We start from the raw sequence: 18,244 nt of genomic DNA on the forward strand, positions 1-18,244 counted from the left end.
GGACCCTATGCCATTAGGGATTCCCTATATGGGGAAAATATTACCTGCGTGTGGGAAAGTTATTATTGATCACAAAAATGAATAAACTCAGTAGAAAATTTGAATCACCTTCATTACCCATCCAAATATCCTTAATAATTCGAATTTTTATTTAGTGTAGTTTAATATATTTGTGTTAATTAATTCCATAAATTCAACTTAACAAGTTATATTTGTGTGTTAAGCTATATTTGTCTATATTCACAATATGTGACAATTTATACACACATAAATTATTTTCATTTTGTCTCAGTCATAACTTCATATTATTTCTAACCATTTTCAACTAATAGATGAAACTAACCATAGTAACTCTTATCTAACTAACTGAGCTTGTTATTTCCAACCAACAAACCATATTAACTAACATACATTTTAATGACATTAATTGCATCAAGTAATGAGTATACCTATAAGAATATTCAAAACACCAATTTAGATTATGAGTTCTAAACATGGTAATTAAATGACTATTACAACCAAATAACAATGAATCATTTGAAAATGGGACATAATAATTGTCCTTATTTAAACATGAATGACATACCCTGTAAATTATCTAGAAGTCTTCATTTATGTTATCATTTGCATCTATGTCTTCCAATGCTTCCTTGTCAATGTTCATATGTTCTTGCAAGAAATTAATATTACTCTTCCTAAACCATTCTGCTAAAGTAATATTGTGATCATCCTCATCTTCACCTTCGTCATATTCTGTATCAATAAAAGTTGTTTCATCATCAAAAATATCAGTGTTACCAGATCTATTAATTTGATCTTCATATTGTATATCATCAATATTGCCTTCTTCTATAAGATCATTTGCCTTTGGAAATTGTTGGTTGTCATGGTGAATTGCCTCATCTAATTTATCATTTTGTGAAAATACACCTCTAGCCCTGCTTGTCCATACTGCTAAAGGAATGTTGTCACCATCATCTAGTTCACAGTCCTCTGGTTGAACATCATCATCTTGAACATCATCATTGATGCCAATTTGTTCAATGTTCCCCGATTCTTGAACTATATTTGGTTGGTCATCATTACTTTTCTCTGTATTGATTGAGGCATCTTCGAATATATGCCTTAATCTTGGATCATAATGAATGACAAATATCCATTTTGGATCCAAAATATCTTCATAGAAAAAAACCTGCATGTGAAGAAGATAAATATATTAGATCTCCAGTGGTATCAAATTTTATTATCAATGAGAATGTATATATCCACAATAAAAAATGAATTACAAAATTACATACAACCGTTATTTCTTATATTTCTTATATTGTTTTAGTGAAAAAATACCTGCTCACAATGAATTGGTAGAACATAGGGCTCCTTATCCAGTGGTAGGTATTTTGATGAATCTATAGAAAACAATCCACTATGGATATCATGTCTCCGTGTCCTGTTAAATGCTTCATACCATTTACATTTAAAAATACTACATTTGAAAGAGCGGTAATCTAACTCAATAATTTCTTGTATTTTTCCAATGTATTGAAGATTCCCTTCAATAACATTTTTATCTTTTGAACTTGCTCGACTTGATTGCTTGAAATCAACCATGACACCACAATCGAAGGATCGTCTTTTTGCATCTACTCTTTCTACACGATAATGATGACTGTATGCCCACATTGCAGGATACTTCCTCACCTGTGACAAGCCATTTACTTGAGTGAAATTAAATATGATTGTGCATAGTTAAATAGTTAACAATGTGATTAATGTATTCAAGCAACATTTTGTAATAATTCAAAATTTACCTTTTTTTCACATCCTCTGCACATGTTGATCTCATCTTCTATTATGTTTGCATCTATTCCTTCCTCATCTATTTGGTTTTGAATTTGTTTAGAAACCCATTCTATTGTGCATTCTTTTCCCCATTGACCGGAAATATTAGTGGGAAGTGGGGTATTCCTTGGGTTTGATATCTTAAATTGTTTCCTTGCTTCTAACACTTCTTTCCTTTTTATATCATACATATCAATCCATTTATTCATGAATTCCATTTGGTAGAGGACAAATTTATTGAGCACAACACTTTCATCAACACCTATTAAAAATCAACATGTATAATTCAAACTTAAAATATTATTCTTTCAATTCGGGAAGCCCAAAATGATATAGTAAATGATTCTAAAATAACTATAATAATGAATATTTTACATACCAATTACTTCTTGAACACCATTAGTTTGAGGCTTTTCTCCATCTATAATATCAGATGCACGTTCTTGATCCCAAAATTGTGCACCATCTTCAAAATCTTTACCAAGGAATTCACATAGGAAGAAAAATGCTTCATTTAGTACATACCCTTCAGCCATGCAACCCTCTGGATGTGCCTTCTATCGGACATATCTTTTTAGGTTTTTCATGTATCTCTCAAAGAAAAACATCCATCTTGTTGAAATGATACCTGCCATTTCAATGTCATCAACTAGATGTATAAGTAAATGGACCTGTAGGTCCATGAAACTTGTAGAGAGCTCCTTTTCAAATACACATACAATTTCTGTGATTTCTTTCTTCCATCTTGGCACTTCAGACTCATGGATCTCTTTAGAGGTCACCCACCTAATTAGATATTGTCATTAAGTTAGTATGAATTTTTAGTGACATTTAGAATGAGATATAATATATCATTGTATCATATAGAGGAACATTTCATACCATGTAAAACCTTGTAAATATCAAGCGACCACATACCTCGTAAAGGCTGACAATTGACATATGGCATTCCTTAAGTCAGTTGTAAGGCATGAATCCCCTCTTATTGCTAGTGGCATGATATGCTATCAAACCAAATTATTATAGTTCATTAGTATTGATTTATCATAATATATCAAAATACGTTTTAGTAAGTAAATGATAAGAATAACAATTAATTGATGTTAATACCGTCATAAAATTGTGATAATCATGTGTTTTGAATCCTGTGATATGTCCCTCTACTGTAAAAGCTTTATTCAATGATGATCCATATCCAGTGGGTGTTCTTATTGAACGAATCACATTTTTTAGTTGATCTAACTCTTTCCTTTTTAGTATCCATGGAGCTTCTGCATATGATTCATTTTCCTTACTTGGCCACAAATGTCTTCTATCAAATTTGGTACGTGAAAGAGCAATATCCCTCCTTGATGACAAAGTGTCTTTATCTTTGCTAGATATATGTCGAAAAATAGAATCAGGGACATTTTTGAAAACATGCATAGGATCTATTAAATGAGATATTAATAGATCCTTCCAGTAAGGGAGATCATAAAATATGGATTTCCTTTTCATTCCTTTTGGCATTTCAACCATAACTTGTTCTGGTTCCTCAATTGAATGATCATGACGAAAAAAATGGTTCCAAGCTTTTGATTCAGCATCTCCATACATTTTAAGCCAATCAGCTGGACCCATAACCTTGGGAGGAGGTTTATTTTCAATTTTTCCATCAAATTGATTCTTTAGGCGGCTTCTGAACTTATGGTTCGGTGGTAGAAAAACCCTGTTGTTTGCATATATAACTTCGTGTAGATCTTTAGAATATCGCCCCTCAAATTGTTCTGCACATCTTGGACATGCAAAAATCCCTTTTGTTTGTAGCCCTATAATCAATAACTAGCTTACATAAGAAAACAATAATAATGTAATACTTATATACAACTTGAATTGAAAATAAATTATGATGTACTACGAATATGCAAATTATTTGATCTCTTACCAGAACAAACACCAAGTCCTGGGAAATCATGAATTGTCCAACATAGTATGCCATAAAACATGAAGGACCTATTTGATGGAGGACGTGATATGTCATACATTCTTATGCCTTTCCATAACAATTGCATCTCATCAATAAAAGGTGCAATGTAAACATCCATTTTTTTCACTTGATGTTTTCCTGGAACGATGAGAGTTAGCATAAGGTGTTCCTTTCTAACACTCATCCATGGGGGAATATTGTATACTATCAGTCCAACTGGCCAAACACTATAATTTGAGCTTAGGAAAGAGAAAGGGCACACTCCATCCATTGCAAGTCCTAACCTAATACTGCGAGGTTCATCCTTGAATTTTCTTGGCCATTTTTCCTCTATATGTTTCATTGCTTTGGAGTCCATAGGAATTCGCATGAATCCATCTTTACTCCTATTCTTTGCATGCCAATCCATCAATTGTGCAAGAGATTTACAACGAAACATCCGTTGTAGTCTAGGAATAATTGGCATGTGTCGTAAAACCTTATTTGGAACCTAATTTTGACTTTCACCTCTTCATAAAGTCTATGGACAACGACTCTATAATGCAAAGGAATTTCAAGTTCTCCCATTCTATGGGAATGTACGAACAACATGCAATTCAACATGTAGTTCACGGGCACTCATGGATAATGTTACTTATAAAGAACAACATATAATCAAAGGTTAGATTCCATAATGTATAAAGCAAGTGTAACATATTACTTATTTTTATTTTTATTTTTAAAGAGTGAGAAAATCTATCATAACTCAATTATAAAACCAACAGTGAGGATAACCATCACTAACTGTTATCTGCTAGGCTAATATAGGTTGACTCATTATTATTATTAAAGAAAAACTATACCACTTATAATTACTTGCTAGTAATTTCACTCTTGCAAGATATTTTGAATCTTCAGTAATTAATCTATTTCTTTACCTTCAAAAAAGGCAAATTCTTAACCAAATAAAAACAATTTTTCATTAAAAAAAGTTGATTAAATCTAACTTTACAACATTGATAAAGCATTACACCGTATAAAGAACTTAAAACTCAAAATGAAAAATAAGGTTCAAATAATAATATGAAATCAATTAAACAACATGAAGGGATCTTAATGAAACTAGAAGAGATACCCAATTCCTTGCCTTAATTTTAATGTTATTTTAGAAAAGGTATTTTATTTTCCAATATTTTTCCATTACAAATCTAGGTAACGGGGAGACTTGAACCTCAATAAACTCATGAGATAATTTCATTATGCCAAATTATTTTACGCACCACCACTAAACTTACTCACCGCCGAAAACACAAGGGGAGAAAATCGATGGGATAAATCTTTGAAGGATTTATTTAAATTTCAACGAGCCGGCTGCCGACCAACAAATTCACATTGTAACCTGCATGGTCCCGTATAAGTATTTTGACAGCTTACCGTAGAGAGGGTTTCATTTTTTCGATCAGGGTTTGGTGCTGCTCTCCGATGTTCAACTGCAGAGCTTCGAAGAGAATTTGAAATTCTTCGAACGGCGCGCCGATTCTTCATTCCACGGGTAAAAATATAAATAAAACCCTCAAATTATTCTCTCTGCAGAAGCGCCAGGTTTCATTTTGAAGCTCTTTTTGGACTAGGTTTCAATTGTATTATCTGTTCTTCTGTGTTCAGTGCTTAGTCCGTTTTCGAAGATGGCAGGATCACTACTTGGGAGCCTTCCAGCTCCCAAGGTAAACAACGGGCCACAGTATGATTTTGCTTCGGATCCATGGTTCAGGGATCGGGTAGATCAACACCAGCCCAATTCGGTCGTAAAGGTTAAGCAAATACCCCCTTACGGGAAGCGGGCAGGATTTGTCCCTCGCAAGATCGAAGACTTCGGCGATGGGGGCGCCTTCCCAGAGATTCACATTGCCCAATATCCACTGGACATGGGGCGCAAGGAAGAAAGGAAAGACACCAAGATTCTGCCCGTGAGCGTTGATGCCCAAGGATCCTCTTGAGCCTCCCAAGTTCAAACATAAGAGGGTACCAAAAGCTTCCGGATCACCCCCCGTTCCTGTTATGCATTCACCTCCAAGGCCTGTGACTGTCAAGGATCAGCAAGACTGGAAAATCCCACCTTGCATCTCCAATTGGAAGAATCCCAAAGGGTATACAATTCCGCTCGACAAGCGTCTTGCGGCTGATGGAAGAGGGCTCCAGGAGGTCCAGATTAATGACAACTTTGCGAAGCTTTCAGAGGCGTTGTATGTAGCTGAACAGAAGGCCAGAGAGGCGGTTGAGATGAGATCCAAGATCCAGAAGGAGTTGATGCTCAAGGAGAAGGAGAAGAAAGAACAGGAACTGCGTGCTCTGGCTCAACGAGCTAGGATGGAGAGAAGTGGAGCAGGTGCAGGTGCAGGTGCCGGAGCCGGTGCTGGTGGTGGTGATAAGGTCGCTATTGGAGTACCTGAAAGGGCAACTGTCACGCCCTTTGCAGGTGGCAGTGAAAGGAAGACGGAGTCTGATCGTGATGCCCCCAAGGAGAACATAAGAGAGAATAAAGAGGAAAGAGAGGAACGGCTTAAGCGTGAAGCGCTTCGCGATGAGAGGAGAAGGGAGAGAGAAAGGGAAAGAAGGTTGGAGGCTAAAGAAGGGCACGTTGGGAAGAAAAGCAAGATTACCAGAGACAGAGACCGTGATGTTAGTGAGAAAATTGCGCTCGGAATGGCCAATACCACTGCAGGTACAGGTGAAGTTGCCTACGATCAGAGACTATTCAACCAGGAGAAGGGCATGGAGTCTGGATTTGCAACTGATGATCAGTACAATATTTATGATAAAGGTCTATTTACTGCTCATAACACACTGTCCACTCTTTATAGACCCAAGAAGGATGCAGATAATGAAATGTACGGAGGGGCAGATGAACAGCTTGATAAGGTGCTTAAGACTGACTGTTTCAGAGCTGATAAAGGATTTGCTGGTGCTACTGAAAGGGGTGGACCTAGGGACAGACCTGTTGAGTTTGAAAAGGATGCAGAAGAAGCTGATCCATTTGGTTTGGATCAGTTCTTGACGGAAGTGAAGAAAGGGAAGAAAGCAATGGACAAGATTGGAGGTGGAGGAACCATGAAGGCAAGTGCTGGGTCTGCAATGAAGGAAAGTTATGAAGGAGGCTCCAGTAGGACTCGTGTTGACTTTGAGAGAGGGCGCTAAATTTGACTATTGCCAAAAACTGGTAAGCGCTTCTTTTGTGAGAGGTTGGTCGTTGTTAATGCCTCAAGAGAAATTTTATTGGGTGATTTTATACTTGATATGAATGTGAACAACCAAATTAAAATTCTTCTCTTTAGTTACAGAAACGACTTGTTGCCACAACTCTTTCAAGTTTCATGGGTATGTACTTAGCCATGAAATCCAGGGCAAAGCATGTCACAATGCATTTAGTTGTGTCATGCATACAATAGTATTCTCTTAAAATTTGTAATTTTAAAACAGTCCTATTGTTGTAATTTCTGTTTTATGTAATGACTAAAACTGCAAAAGGGTTGAGTGTATTACGTCCCACTTTAATTTCCAAAGTGTTTTAAAAAAAAAACGATTTCAGTTTGGTGCATTTTAGTTCAAAGATTTCCAAATCGTTATCCTTATTATTGGTTGGATGCAAATTTGTTTTGGTAGATATGCTTTTAATGGTTAAATTACTGTATTTATTATATATTTGCTTAAAATTGTATAAATTTTAACTCAGGAGAAGTATTTATATCATAGGTAGGCTAGTGAGCTGGCACTATGTCGTCAGAACAATAAAATTAAGATTGTCTAGTGCATCTTAACATATTATGGGGGCTTTAGCAGAAAATTATCTCTCTCTTGAAACTTTGTCGAAATGTTACGAAGTATGCAAAGTTGCTCTCTATACATATATGGAATCCCAGTTTTATCATTTAGGCCAGCATTATGCTTGTGGGTTCATTCTTGCTAGATGCAAATAAATTGAGTATGCGTGCTGTTGATTAAGAATTGGTTAAACACTGTAGTAGGAGAAGCAGTTTGCATTTGACATACTTATAATGCCCAATTGTAATGATATTAGTTTTTTGATCCCATATCAGTAGAAGACAAAATCAATTATCTTCTTGGTCACCATTATTTGTGTAGGTGTGTAAAAGGAGAGAATTTTAATCTTACTGTTATTGCCTCATAACTGCTGAACTTCTTTGCTTGTATTTCAGTGATACTAAGATGTTGAATAAGAAACTGGTTCATTTTGGAATTTAATCTCAACAGAAAAACGAATTTAATCTCAACAGAATCAAAATATTGTACATTTCCCCCAGCTATACATTTGAGTTACTTAATCAGCTAATTCCCCAACTGAGATCTGGTTTGCGGGCTTTTAAAAATATCTCAGAATATATAGAAATGGCTGAGTAACTAGCTATTGTTTACATGTTCTATTTTTCCCGTGGGCTGAAAGAGAGATTGATGCCTACTTGTAAAATTTCATCGGACAATGAAGAAGGTCCTATGGGACACTCTCACCCTAAGTCATCTCATTGGGGAACTAACATTTTCCACCCTATGTTGAGCAATAGGCATGATACAATATCTCATCCATCCTATTGCTTCTTGATCTTCCAAACAATAACCCTCAAGAGTCATGTGGTAGAACACATTGCATCATATGTTTGGGTGAGATTCCTGACTTACCAAAGACAAGGATCAAACACCATAGCATCCTTCCAACTTGTTCTTTCACAGCTTCTTCAAGGGTGTGAGGGTCAACTTGAATAAACCTGTGAATACTTCTTCAGGAGTCTTGTTGTCCAATGATTGATGGGGTACCTGTTTTGAACATATACAACTGCATTAGTTGCTTCCCCCAAAGGAACTTCAACAACTTTTGATCATGGAGCATGGCATGGGCAACTTCTACAATAGACCCGTTCTTCCTTTTGGCTATTCCATTTTGTTTGAGATTATAGGGCACAATCATCTCTTTCGTGATGCCTTCTTGCAAATATTTATGAATTCATTGGAAATGTACTCTCCACCAATGTCAGACCTGAAGATCTTAATTTTCTTTCCAGTTTGATTTTTGACCAAGGCTTTGAAATTCTTGAACAAATCGAAGGCCTCATCCTTATGCTTCATGTAATATATCCATGTCTTCTTTAAAATATCATCAATGAAGATAATGTAGTAGAGATGACCACCAATGTACGGGCATCAGACCACATATCTTGTAATGACTGAGATGGAGGATGTCTTTTGTATTTTTGTCTTGTTCTCACTAGAGGGAAATGGACCCCTTCTCTTCTTTCCACTAGCACATCCAGGACATACTCCATCGTGTTGGGCTTGAACATCAGGAATTCCAGAAACCAATTTCTTCAATTTCGTGAGGACTGATCATCCAATTTAACTGATGGAATCATATATTATTTTGGCCTGCTAGATTTGTTTGGGTTTGAAAATAGGCTTCTAGGCTAAATTTCACACGTCTAACTTCTCTCTGCTAATCATCTGCTGGAACATCATCACATCATGGATAAGTTTTGCATGTGTTAATTTTAGGTATGATCTATGCTTAGAGCAATTTACTTCAATTTTTCATATTAGCCCAATGACAATATTCAGATTAGCAATCGCATCAACATGATAGTAAAGTGCAGATAGAACATAAACATAAACAGTAGAAGACAAGCCAAGAGAAGAGGACACAAGATGTGGCACCAGCCAGGGACAAACCCCAATGTGGGGAACCCTTGATCAATTCTTCTTATAATCTTCAATAGTTCAGCAGAGAGATAGTACAAATACATAAATCTGAGATTTTATGAGAGCAGAAGAAGGTACATCATTATGACAGTCTTCAATCATCAAGAGTGCTGAAGCATATCCTGATGCAGCATTCTTCAAATTGCTAGCTGCTCCAGCAATTCTGGTTGCAGGCCAAAACTCCCTTGACTGTGATGAATGGCTAATCTGATCAGTCTCCGAACAGTCCTAAGACAGCAGCCCCAAGGTAACCTTTGCTATGGTGCTATGGCCCGTGGCCTAGCACATAGCAACACTGAAGAAAATGTCTTCAAAACATCGCCAACCGAATGCTCAAAGCATCTCTTAAAAGTGCTGTAGACTTCTTGCTGCACTGCTGCAATTCTGGGACTATTTAGGGCACCAATCACAGTCCCTAACAGTTCATCAAACTAGCCCAGAATTGCTTTCCCTTCCTGCGGCTCTCCTCCAATAAGATGCTGCCCTCCATGCTACTTTTTTAGAGCAGATTCAAGCCTAACATAAGGACTGTCCACCCTCCAGCAAGTCCTAATCTTGGCCTTCAAGATCAGGGCCTTGGCCTTCCAATCAGCAACTCGGACCCTTATGAAATTTTGAGATCAGGCCTTGTCATTCACTGTAACTTCAAGATCACAACATGACTTAAGTCGCTGAATATGATTGACAACTTCTGGTAAAGTAGATTTATTTGATTCTTTATTTTTGTGTTTAATATGGAACCTATTAGTTCCTTTACCAAAACACCACATCCCCGCAATAGCTCTCAACATAGATATTTTATTACTTCCATTTTGGCTCATTATCAATGAGTAATCTCCTTTAGTGTTCCCTAATGACAATCCTTCAATAAGAGTCATAATGCACTATGGTGTATGCATTATGGTAGGTTTGCAACCAAATTTCCTTAGTGGAGCAACAACTGCATTACTCCCATCTACAGTACTGTAAGAGACAGCCCTGTCAGGAACAGAGTATCGAAGAACTTCTTCTCTACAGAAATAGGCTTTCATATCAGCAGAACTTGGGGTGATAGTGATTGAACTTTTTTGAGCTCTAAAGTCCTGAAATATTTCCTTTTCATATATACTTGTTGGCATTTATGGTGGTGGTGGGGTAGGAAGAAGAACAATCTGCTGAAGATTTTCATTCCAATTTTTCATCCAATGATGGGAATCAATGGAAGGAGCATGGTGTAGGAACAGTAAAGTTTCTTAAGCACAAGGATACTACAAAGGTTCGGCTGGTCATGAGGCAATCCAAGACATTGAAAATATGTGCAAACCATTTAAGTATGTAAATTTGTTTGTTTCTTTTTTTTTGTGTAATTTCCCCCCTGAGATTGTAATAGCTTATCTTACGTCCAAGTTTTAAGAGGCTTTCTGTGCCGAGAATTTGTGTTGATCCTTATTATCTGGATTATATTGTTTTTTTTTTTTGCCTTGCAGTTCATTCCCCAATGTCACTTCAGGAGCACGCAGGTAGTGATAAAACTTGGGTCTGGCATGCAACTGATTTCTCAGATGGGGAATTGAAGGAAGAACTCTTCTGCATTTGTCTTGGCTCTGTAGACAGTGAGCACTGTTCTTAGACTCTTCTAATCCTTGTTATGATCTTTTCTTTCTGTCTTGTATTTTTCTTTGATAAAATCAATGTTTGAGTACCTATATTCTTGGATCATTTCATTGAAGGGTTGATTTTGCATATGTTCTTAGGATGCTTTTGTGCAGATTATAGTGGGTTGGTAAGGGATCCCCCTCCCCAAACACCCTATCAGCATAGTTAAGACTTGAGTTTAGGGTGGCTTTAATTATCTCTGGTAATAGCAAATGATACAGAGGATTGTGCATAACCCACCCCCTTTTTGATTCCAATAAGCAGAGGTGGTCACTATGGTAATCCGATTTCAATTTGTAGTTAGAAAATGGGGTCACAACTTCCCATATTTTTTGTTTTGTTTTGTCTTTTTACATCAAACAATAGTATATTTATTAGAACCATAGTCAACTAAACAAACAGGAAACAATTTATTTGACAGGTGGAAGAAGTGATAGGCTTAGAGCAATTGAATTGTAGGCCATGCTTCTTGACAAATTGATGAACAGATGTCTCCTTACTTGAGATTTAGGTTGGCACCATGGCACCATCTTGTCCATCATTATACACTAATCTTGTCATTATCTTCTTCACTGTGAATGACTGGCCTGTTCCCTGCAAATAAATCTGGGCATAGAGGAGCCAATCCAAGAACAGTAATCTCTAGCACAGGACAATATTAATGATCTAAATACCTAATCCTGAAGCTTGAGTTTGATTTTTCTCTACTGGTTCTGAATCTCTGATTGAGAATCTCCCACTCGTCATTATCAAACCTTCTCCTTCATCATTGGCATCAGCTGCACTACTGAGGTACTTTGGTTGGTTGTCATTGGACTTGGGAGCTTGAAGTTTCAAATGATTATAGTAACAGACAGCGAGAAAAGCCAGTCCACACCCACTCAAGTTTATGACTGTAACCTTTTCATTTATTACAGACAAAGATAATGTTATGAGCAGCCAGTCCTTGACAAGACCAGCAACATTCATAGTCAAGGCTGAAGTCTTTCCTATCAGAAGAAACACTGCAAGATTAAGAGCCAAGGCACAAGCAGAAATGTCATGTAATCCAAATCAAAGGAAGAGACCCTGATTATCAGAAATGGGTATTCTACTAAGGCCCAGGGGGTGCTGAGAAAAACAAGGCAACAAGGAGCAACAAAGATGTGATGGGATTCAACTTAATCCCTTTTGATGTTCGTGGAATTTGTATGAGAACCAATTGGGTAGTCTCACATGCAACTGCACTTAACTGGAGAATCACCTCCCATGCATTCATCTTGGCCTCCCCATAAGCTGAAATAGTAACTCCAATGGATATGGCCAACATATTGGCCTCGGGCTCACCTTTATAAGCTTCTTTCTTTAGGGAAACCACAATCAAATACACAACAATGGGAATTAGAGCTTTCAGCATTTGAAATAATGATACTGAGAGGAAAACATAGGCAGAATTTGAAAACCAGAGACCCAAAGAATACACTTATCAATACTATGGGTTCAACGAGCTTGAAGACTCCTACAATAGCAACAGCCAGTGTTGAGTAGAAGCCCATGTGAATCATGGTGGGACTGATCACACTAAAGTTGTCAAGCAATGGCAACTCCAATGGATATGGCTAACATATTGGCCATGGCCTCACCTTTATAAGATTCTTTCTTCAGGGGAACTGCAATCGAATGCATATCAAATGGGCACAAGAGCTTTCAACATTTGAAATATCGATACTTTGAGAGACATGCACCAAGGGCTGCATCATTTAGGATTTGTACTCAGTTTAGGTGTCATATTCAAGGGGAAGTTGTTATGCTTTCCACCACTTCATAGATTGTTAGAGTGATGAAACAAAAGATGCTCCCTCTTGAGGCTAGATTATGTCATTCATATCAGTTGTGTTGTTGATGTCCTAGCTCAGCCAGGTCTTGCCAAAACTCTGTTGAGGTGCAAAATTTATTATAAACTGAAATGTCTTCACAAGAATTGACCTCATAAAATGCCATAATTACAAGATATGCCATACATGGCTGTGATTATGGCTCGCAAGACCCTTAGACTTTGAGCAATGAGGCTCGCAACATCACTTACGATTATGCACTCTACAATTCTGTGACCAGCTGAATGTCAAGCAATTGAACCGCGATTTAAATCCTATTTTGTCAGCAATAAGTACTATACTTTGTCTTTATTTAGTGTAGAGAACCAAGCACTTATTCTGCTCATCTATAGAAGGGACAATGGTTGTTTGCCTATGAGGTATAAGGAAATCCTATCAGATGTTTTGTATTTTCGTATGGAATTGAATCATACTCCTGCACACTGTAACATTCATATATATCAACCTGTAGAGGCTTTAATAACACCTGGTATTCTGGTTAGTGATTTTATTGGACCTCATGTGCATATCCTACATGCACAGGATGGACTATTCATATGTTACAGGGTATTATTCTTATTATTTAGGGTGCACATCTTCAGGTGCTCAAGAACGATTACTAGAACAGTCAGTTAATTCTGCAATTTAAAGGATGAAAAAGGAGGTTATAGGAGTCTAGTTTTGGTTCTCATCCACAATGTCACACTAGTCTGCCTGGGCATGGTTCTCATGGTTTAATAGTGACTTGAGGAGTCATAATACCATAGATCACTAAACACGAACAGCTAAGGTAGCCCAAGGACAATAGCCATCTTTACACATTAATTAACAGGTCTTACATTAATTATCCTAGGGGGTTTTAATACTTCCAAATGCTTAAAAAATAGTTAGCAGAGCATTCACATTACACATTCCAGCAATCTTTTCTATAAACCAACCAAATGCAGTCAGGAGAGCCCTCCTTTTAAACTATACAACCTTATTGTTAGTATGATCAACCTTATTTTAATATATAGTGTGACAAACCGTATGTGACAGGCAAGTGGAAAACTTTTCTCGCAATTGACTAAGCGACGTCCTGCGAGCCAGACTTGAGACGGAAACCCTCGTCAGAAGTATATGCTTGGCTCTTTTCCAAACAAATGAAGAGTCAATGAGGGTTTGTGTAATCACTTCTGGTATCATATTGGGTTATTGTTAGAAGCGATAATTGGATTCGGATTCTCATCGAGTGAGTTGTTCTGCTTTCTCAATTTGAGAGGGTTTGTTTGGAGGGAAAAACGAAAGAGGACATACAAGAATAGTGAGGGGAAAGATGCAGAGGAAGAGGATTGAGAACATCGCCAACAGGCAGGCTACATTTTCCAAACATAGGTGGATTGCTGAAGAAAGCTTACGAGCTCTCGGTGCTCTGCACTGCAGAAGTTGAACTTGTGATTTTCTCCCCAGCAGGAAAGCTCTATGAACTGTTTTTTAGTGCAAATCCTACTATTTTGATTCTAATAATCATGGCTATGCAAACCTCATGAGATTCTTACTAATAACCCCGGTGGTGCAAGCCCTAGTAAGCTCGATGTTGAAAAACTTAGTGTAAAACCTCCAAATCGCTGGTTTTGTTGTAGTGCTTATTGGAGAGTATATAAAAAAATTCACACCTTTTTATGAGATATGGGAGGAAAACATGTTAAAGATTTTTAATAAATATAAAATTTCCAAAATGATGCTAGTTACGTGTGATTCTTTTTTCATTGTTTGTGATTATGAAAAATGAAACTCAATGTTTTTTCAATTCTTTTTTCATTGTTTGTGATTATGAAAAATGAAACTCAATGTTTTTTCATTAGTGCACGCATATTTCATTATATAATTGCATATAGAAAAATCATTCCAGAGCCGATAACAATAAAAGTGAAGAATTTATGGTCCAATATTATATTTAAGGGAGATGTTTAAGGATGATGTTTGAATTTTGTTTTTCATTTTAAGACATTTGGAGCAAATATTAGGAAGGACTTTGAGAAAGGATTGTCCTTGATTTTCGAAAATGGAGTTGTTCCTTTCTAGCCATATGCCCCAAGTGACCATCAAAGGGAGAGCTCATATGTTTTTTGGATGTTTTCTTTATAGCCATTTTTTTACACATATCCATAGAGTCCCCATGCCATTGATGTGAATTATTTGTTCGGTTTTTTTTAACCAAAATTTTTAACCAAACAAGAAAAATTAAAAAAATGCCTCAAGATCAAAGACTGAAACAAAGACCTATTGACATACCTTTTAAAGTATGGAAAGAACTTGTAAAATCATATGAGAAGTTGGATGCACAAAGAAAAGCCGGCAATGAGAGCATTCAGGGATTGAATTTTTCATTAAACATTATTTAGAATGTATTAATACTTATAAGTATCTTAGACATGTATTTGTGTGAAAATAAATTGAATTGGTTTATGTTTAAGGACAAGGCATCCAAGGCGAGGTTAACCAAGACAAAAGTCACTCATCGTAGTGGCCAGAAAGGTTTAAAAGCACTGATAACAACCTTTATAAGTATATTAAACATGTGATATTTTTTTAATAAATTTTGCACTAGAAGAAAGTCATTGTTATCTAATTTCTCCCTATTTACTGATTGATAGGAACTAAAATATGGAAGACCTCCAAATCATTTGGAAAAGGAGGTGCTGCAGCAAAAGAGATGGGTTGAATTTGTTGTTTGGATGGACTCTATGGTATGTAATCTTAGTTGGATTTCCAATATACTTTTAAACCATATCTTCATTTTATTTTTTAGTACTATTAGATATTATATCTTACCTCATTTTATGGTTAACATTGTATAACAAAAACATGCGTTGTGTTATGTAATTAATACTAACATGTAATATTGATTTTTTTTGTCAGAATGCTATAGGTAATGATTGCCAAGACGATGATCCAAATTATGTTCAACATATATCAGGAGATGATGAGGATGAGGATGATGGTGGTGAAGGAGGAGATGATGATGATAGTTGCGGTGTTGGTGATGATGTGGATCAGAGTAATGAGGATGGTCAAGATGATCATGAGGATGATCTTGGTGGTGGTAGCTAGGCATGCACATGCATTGTTTTTTATGAAGAAATTATTGTGTAGAATGACATTGTTATGTTTAGATGGGTGTTGTGAATTTACCCTATATCAATGAGACATTTTGATTTTGTAATCATACGATGAGTTTGATTTATGTATGTTGTTAATTTATCGTAGAATAACGATATTCATGAAATATTTTGATTTGTTAATCATATTTGAATTTTAGTTGTTTTGATTAAAAATAATACTGATTTTATTAGTATTATGTTGCTATTTTATACATGTTTTGAAAATTGTTAATGACACATTGTTATTTTTTTGGATGGATGTTGTCAATTTCTCTTAAATTTCTTTACAAATGATTTTGAATTGTGATATCTGCTTTAATGATATTTAGAAACTATCATATATTTCACTATGAATCTATAAAGGGGGTCATATATGTAAAGAAAAATATACTCTATATAAGAAGTCAAATGCGGATGTAACCATGGATGCAAAATTGAAAGTAAAATTGGATGTTAAACTAGGAATTAATACAAAATGCAAACAATTGACATACAAAGTGTTTTAAATTAGAAGTGAAAAATTGTGCAATAGTTGACACAAAGAAGGGAACAAAACATGGCATACAAAAGGATATCAAATTGGGCAAAAACAAGGACACATAAATGGGCACCAAATTAGATGCAAAAAAAGACAACAACTAGATGTAAAATAAGATGCAAAGTTGAGTGTTAAAAAGAAGCAAAAAATGTTACAAATTAATATGCCAAATGATGATGCAAATAATGGTGTAAATTTGGGATGCAAACTTGGGTGCAAAAAAGGAAAAAAAAAAGATGTAAGAAAAGACATAAAACATGATGCAAAATGGGGCTGAAAAAAAGGTGAAACCAAGGATGCCATATTGGATGTAAAAAATGATTCCTAATCTCATGCAAATTTAGGCTCGAACTCAGACACAAAATTATATGCAAATGTGGACACAAAACGAGGCAAAAAAAGATGCAAATTTGGATGGTGAAAACGATGTAAAACTAGACACCAAAAAAATGCAAAATTGGATGAAAAAGTCGGTGTAAATAATGGTGCAACATTGGACACAAGTAGACACAAAAAAATGGTGCAAAAAGGGGCATAACATATCTTAAAATTGGATGCAAAACTTGGTGCAAAAACAAATACAAAATTAAACGTAAAAAATGGCTCTACATTGAATGTATCATTAGACACAAAATAAGATGCAAAGGTGGACACAACACATGACTCAACATAAGATGCAAATATAAATGCAAATTTGGATGCTCAAAATGATGTAACATTAGATGCAAGAGATGGTGTTAAAAATGATGCAAAATTGGATGAAACAAATGACGCAAAATATGGTGCAAAATGAGATGGGAAAAATGGAGACAAATCAAACGTAAATGTGGATGTAAAAAATGGTCCAAAAAAAGATGCAAAAATGGGCACAAAAATGGATGCAAAATTTGGTGCTAAATCAAATTCAACACATGGTGCAAAGATAGGCACCAAAGCTGGTGCAAAAATAGAAGCAAAAACTAGTGTAAGACTAGATACAAAACCTGGCGTAAGACTAGATGCAAAAACTGATACAAAATGGATGCATAAAAAGACGTTAAATTGGATTCAAAATACAGTGTAAACTTGATGCAAATGATGGTGCAAAAATGGGAGCAAAGAATGACACAAAATAGGAAGCAAAAGAGAATGAAAAATAGATGCAAAAAATGACACAAAACTAGAAGCAAAACCTGTCATAAAATAAGATGCAAATCTTGGTTCAAAATTTGACGCAAAAAATGATGCATGGTTTGGTGTAAAAAATGATGCAAAATCTAGCGTGAAAAAGGATGCAAAATCAGGTGCAAAAAAGGACGCTTTAAAAATTGTACAATAGAGCCAGATTTAGCGCCAGGTTGCTCATCACAATTACAAAAAAAATGCACTAAAATCTGGCGCTAAATCTGGCGCAAATCGCTGGTTTTGTTGTAGTGCATGACTTTGCATTCAATATTGTAGAATGCGCTATTTATATCTATAAAATTCCCGTATGATGGCTCAACAACAATATTTTCTTCAGTTAATTATTTTGATCATCTGAGGGTAG

The 18,244-nt window shown here is 35.9% G+C and overlaps 1 long non-coding RNA gene and 1 pseudogene across 1 annotated transcript; both read left to right on the forward strand.

The window, feature by feature from the left end:
- Positions 1 to 5,224: 5,224 nt before the first annotated feature.
- LOC149217347 (SNW/SKI-interacting protein A pseudogene) lies at positions 5,225 to 7,005 on the forward strand (annotated as a pseudogene).
- An 8,494-nt stretch (positions 7,006 to 15,499) lies between these two features.
- LOC149217348 (uncharacterized) lies at positions 15,500 to 16,303 on the forward strand. The gene is made up of 3 exons (XR_016251263.1): positions 15,500 to 15,578; positions 15,673 to 15,764; positions 15,937 to 16,303. It is a non-coding gene; the product is annotated as an uncharacterized LOC149217348 (long non-coding RNA).
- The last annotated feature ends 1,941 nt before the right edge of the window (positions 16,304 to 18,244 follow it).

The sequence above is a fragment of the Pinus tabuliformis genome, chromosome 1_1, assembly GCF_031772625.1.
Source record: "Pinus tabuliformis cultivar Carrire ecotype Pingquan chromosome 1_1, CPIR1, whole genome shotgun sequence".
Taxonomy (NCBI): Eukaryota; Viridiplantae; Streptophyta; class Pinopsida; order Pinales; family Pinaceae; genus Pinus; species Pinus tabuliformis.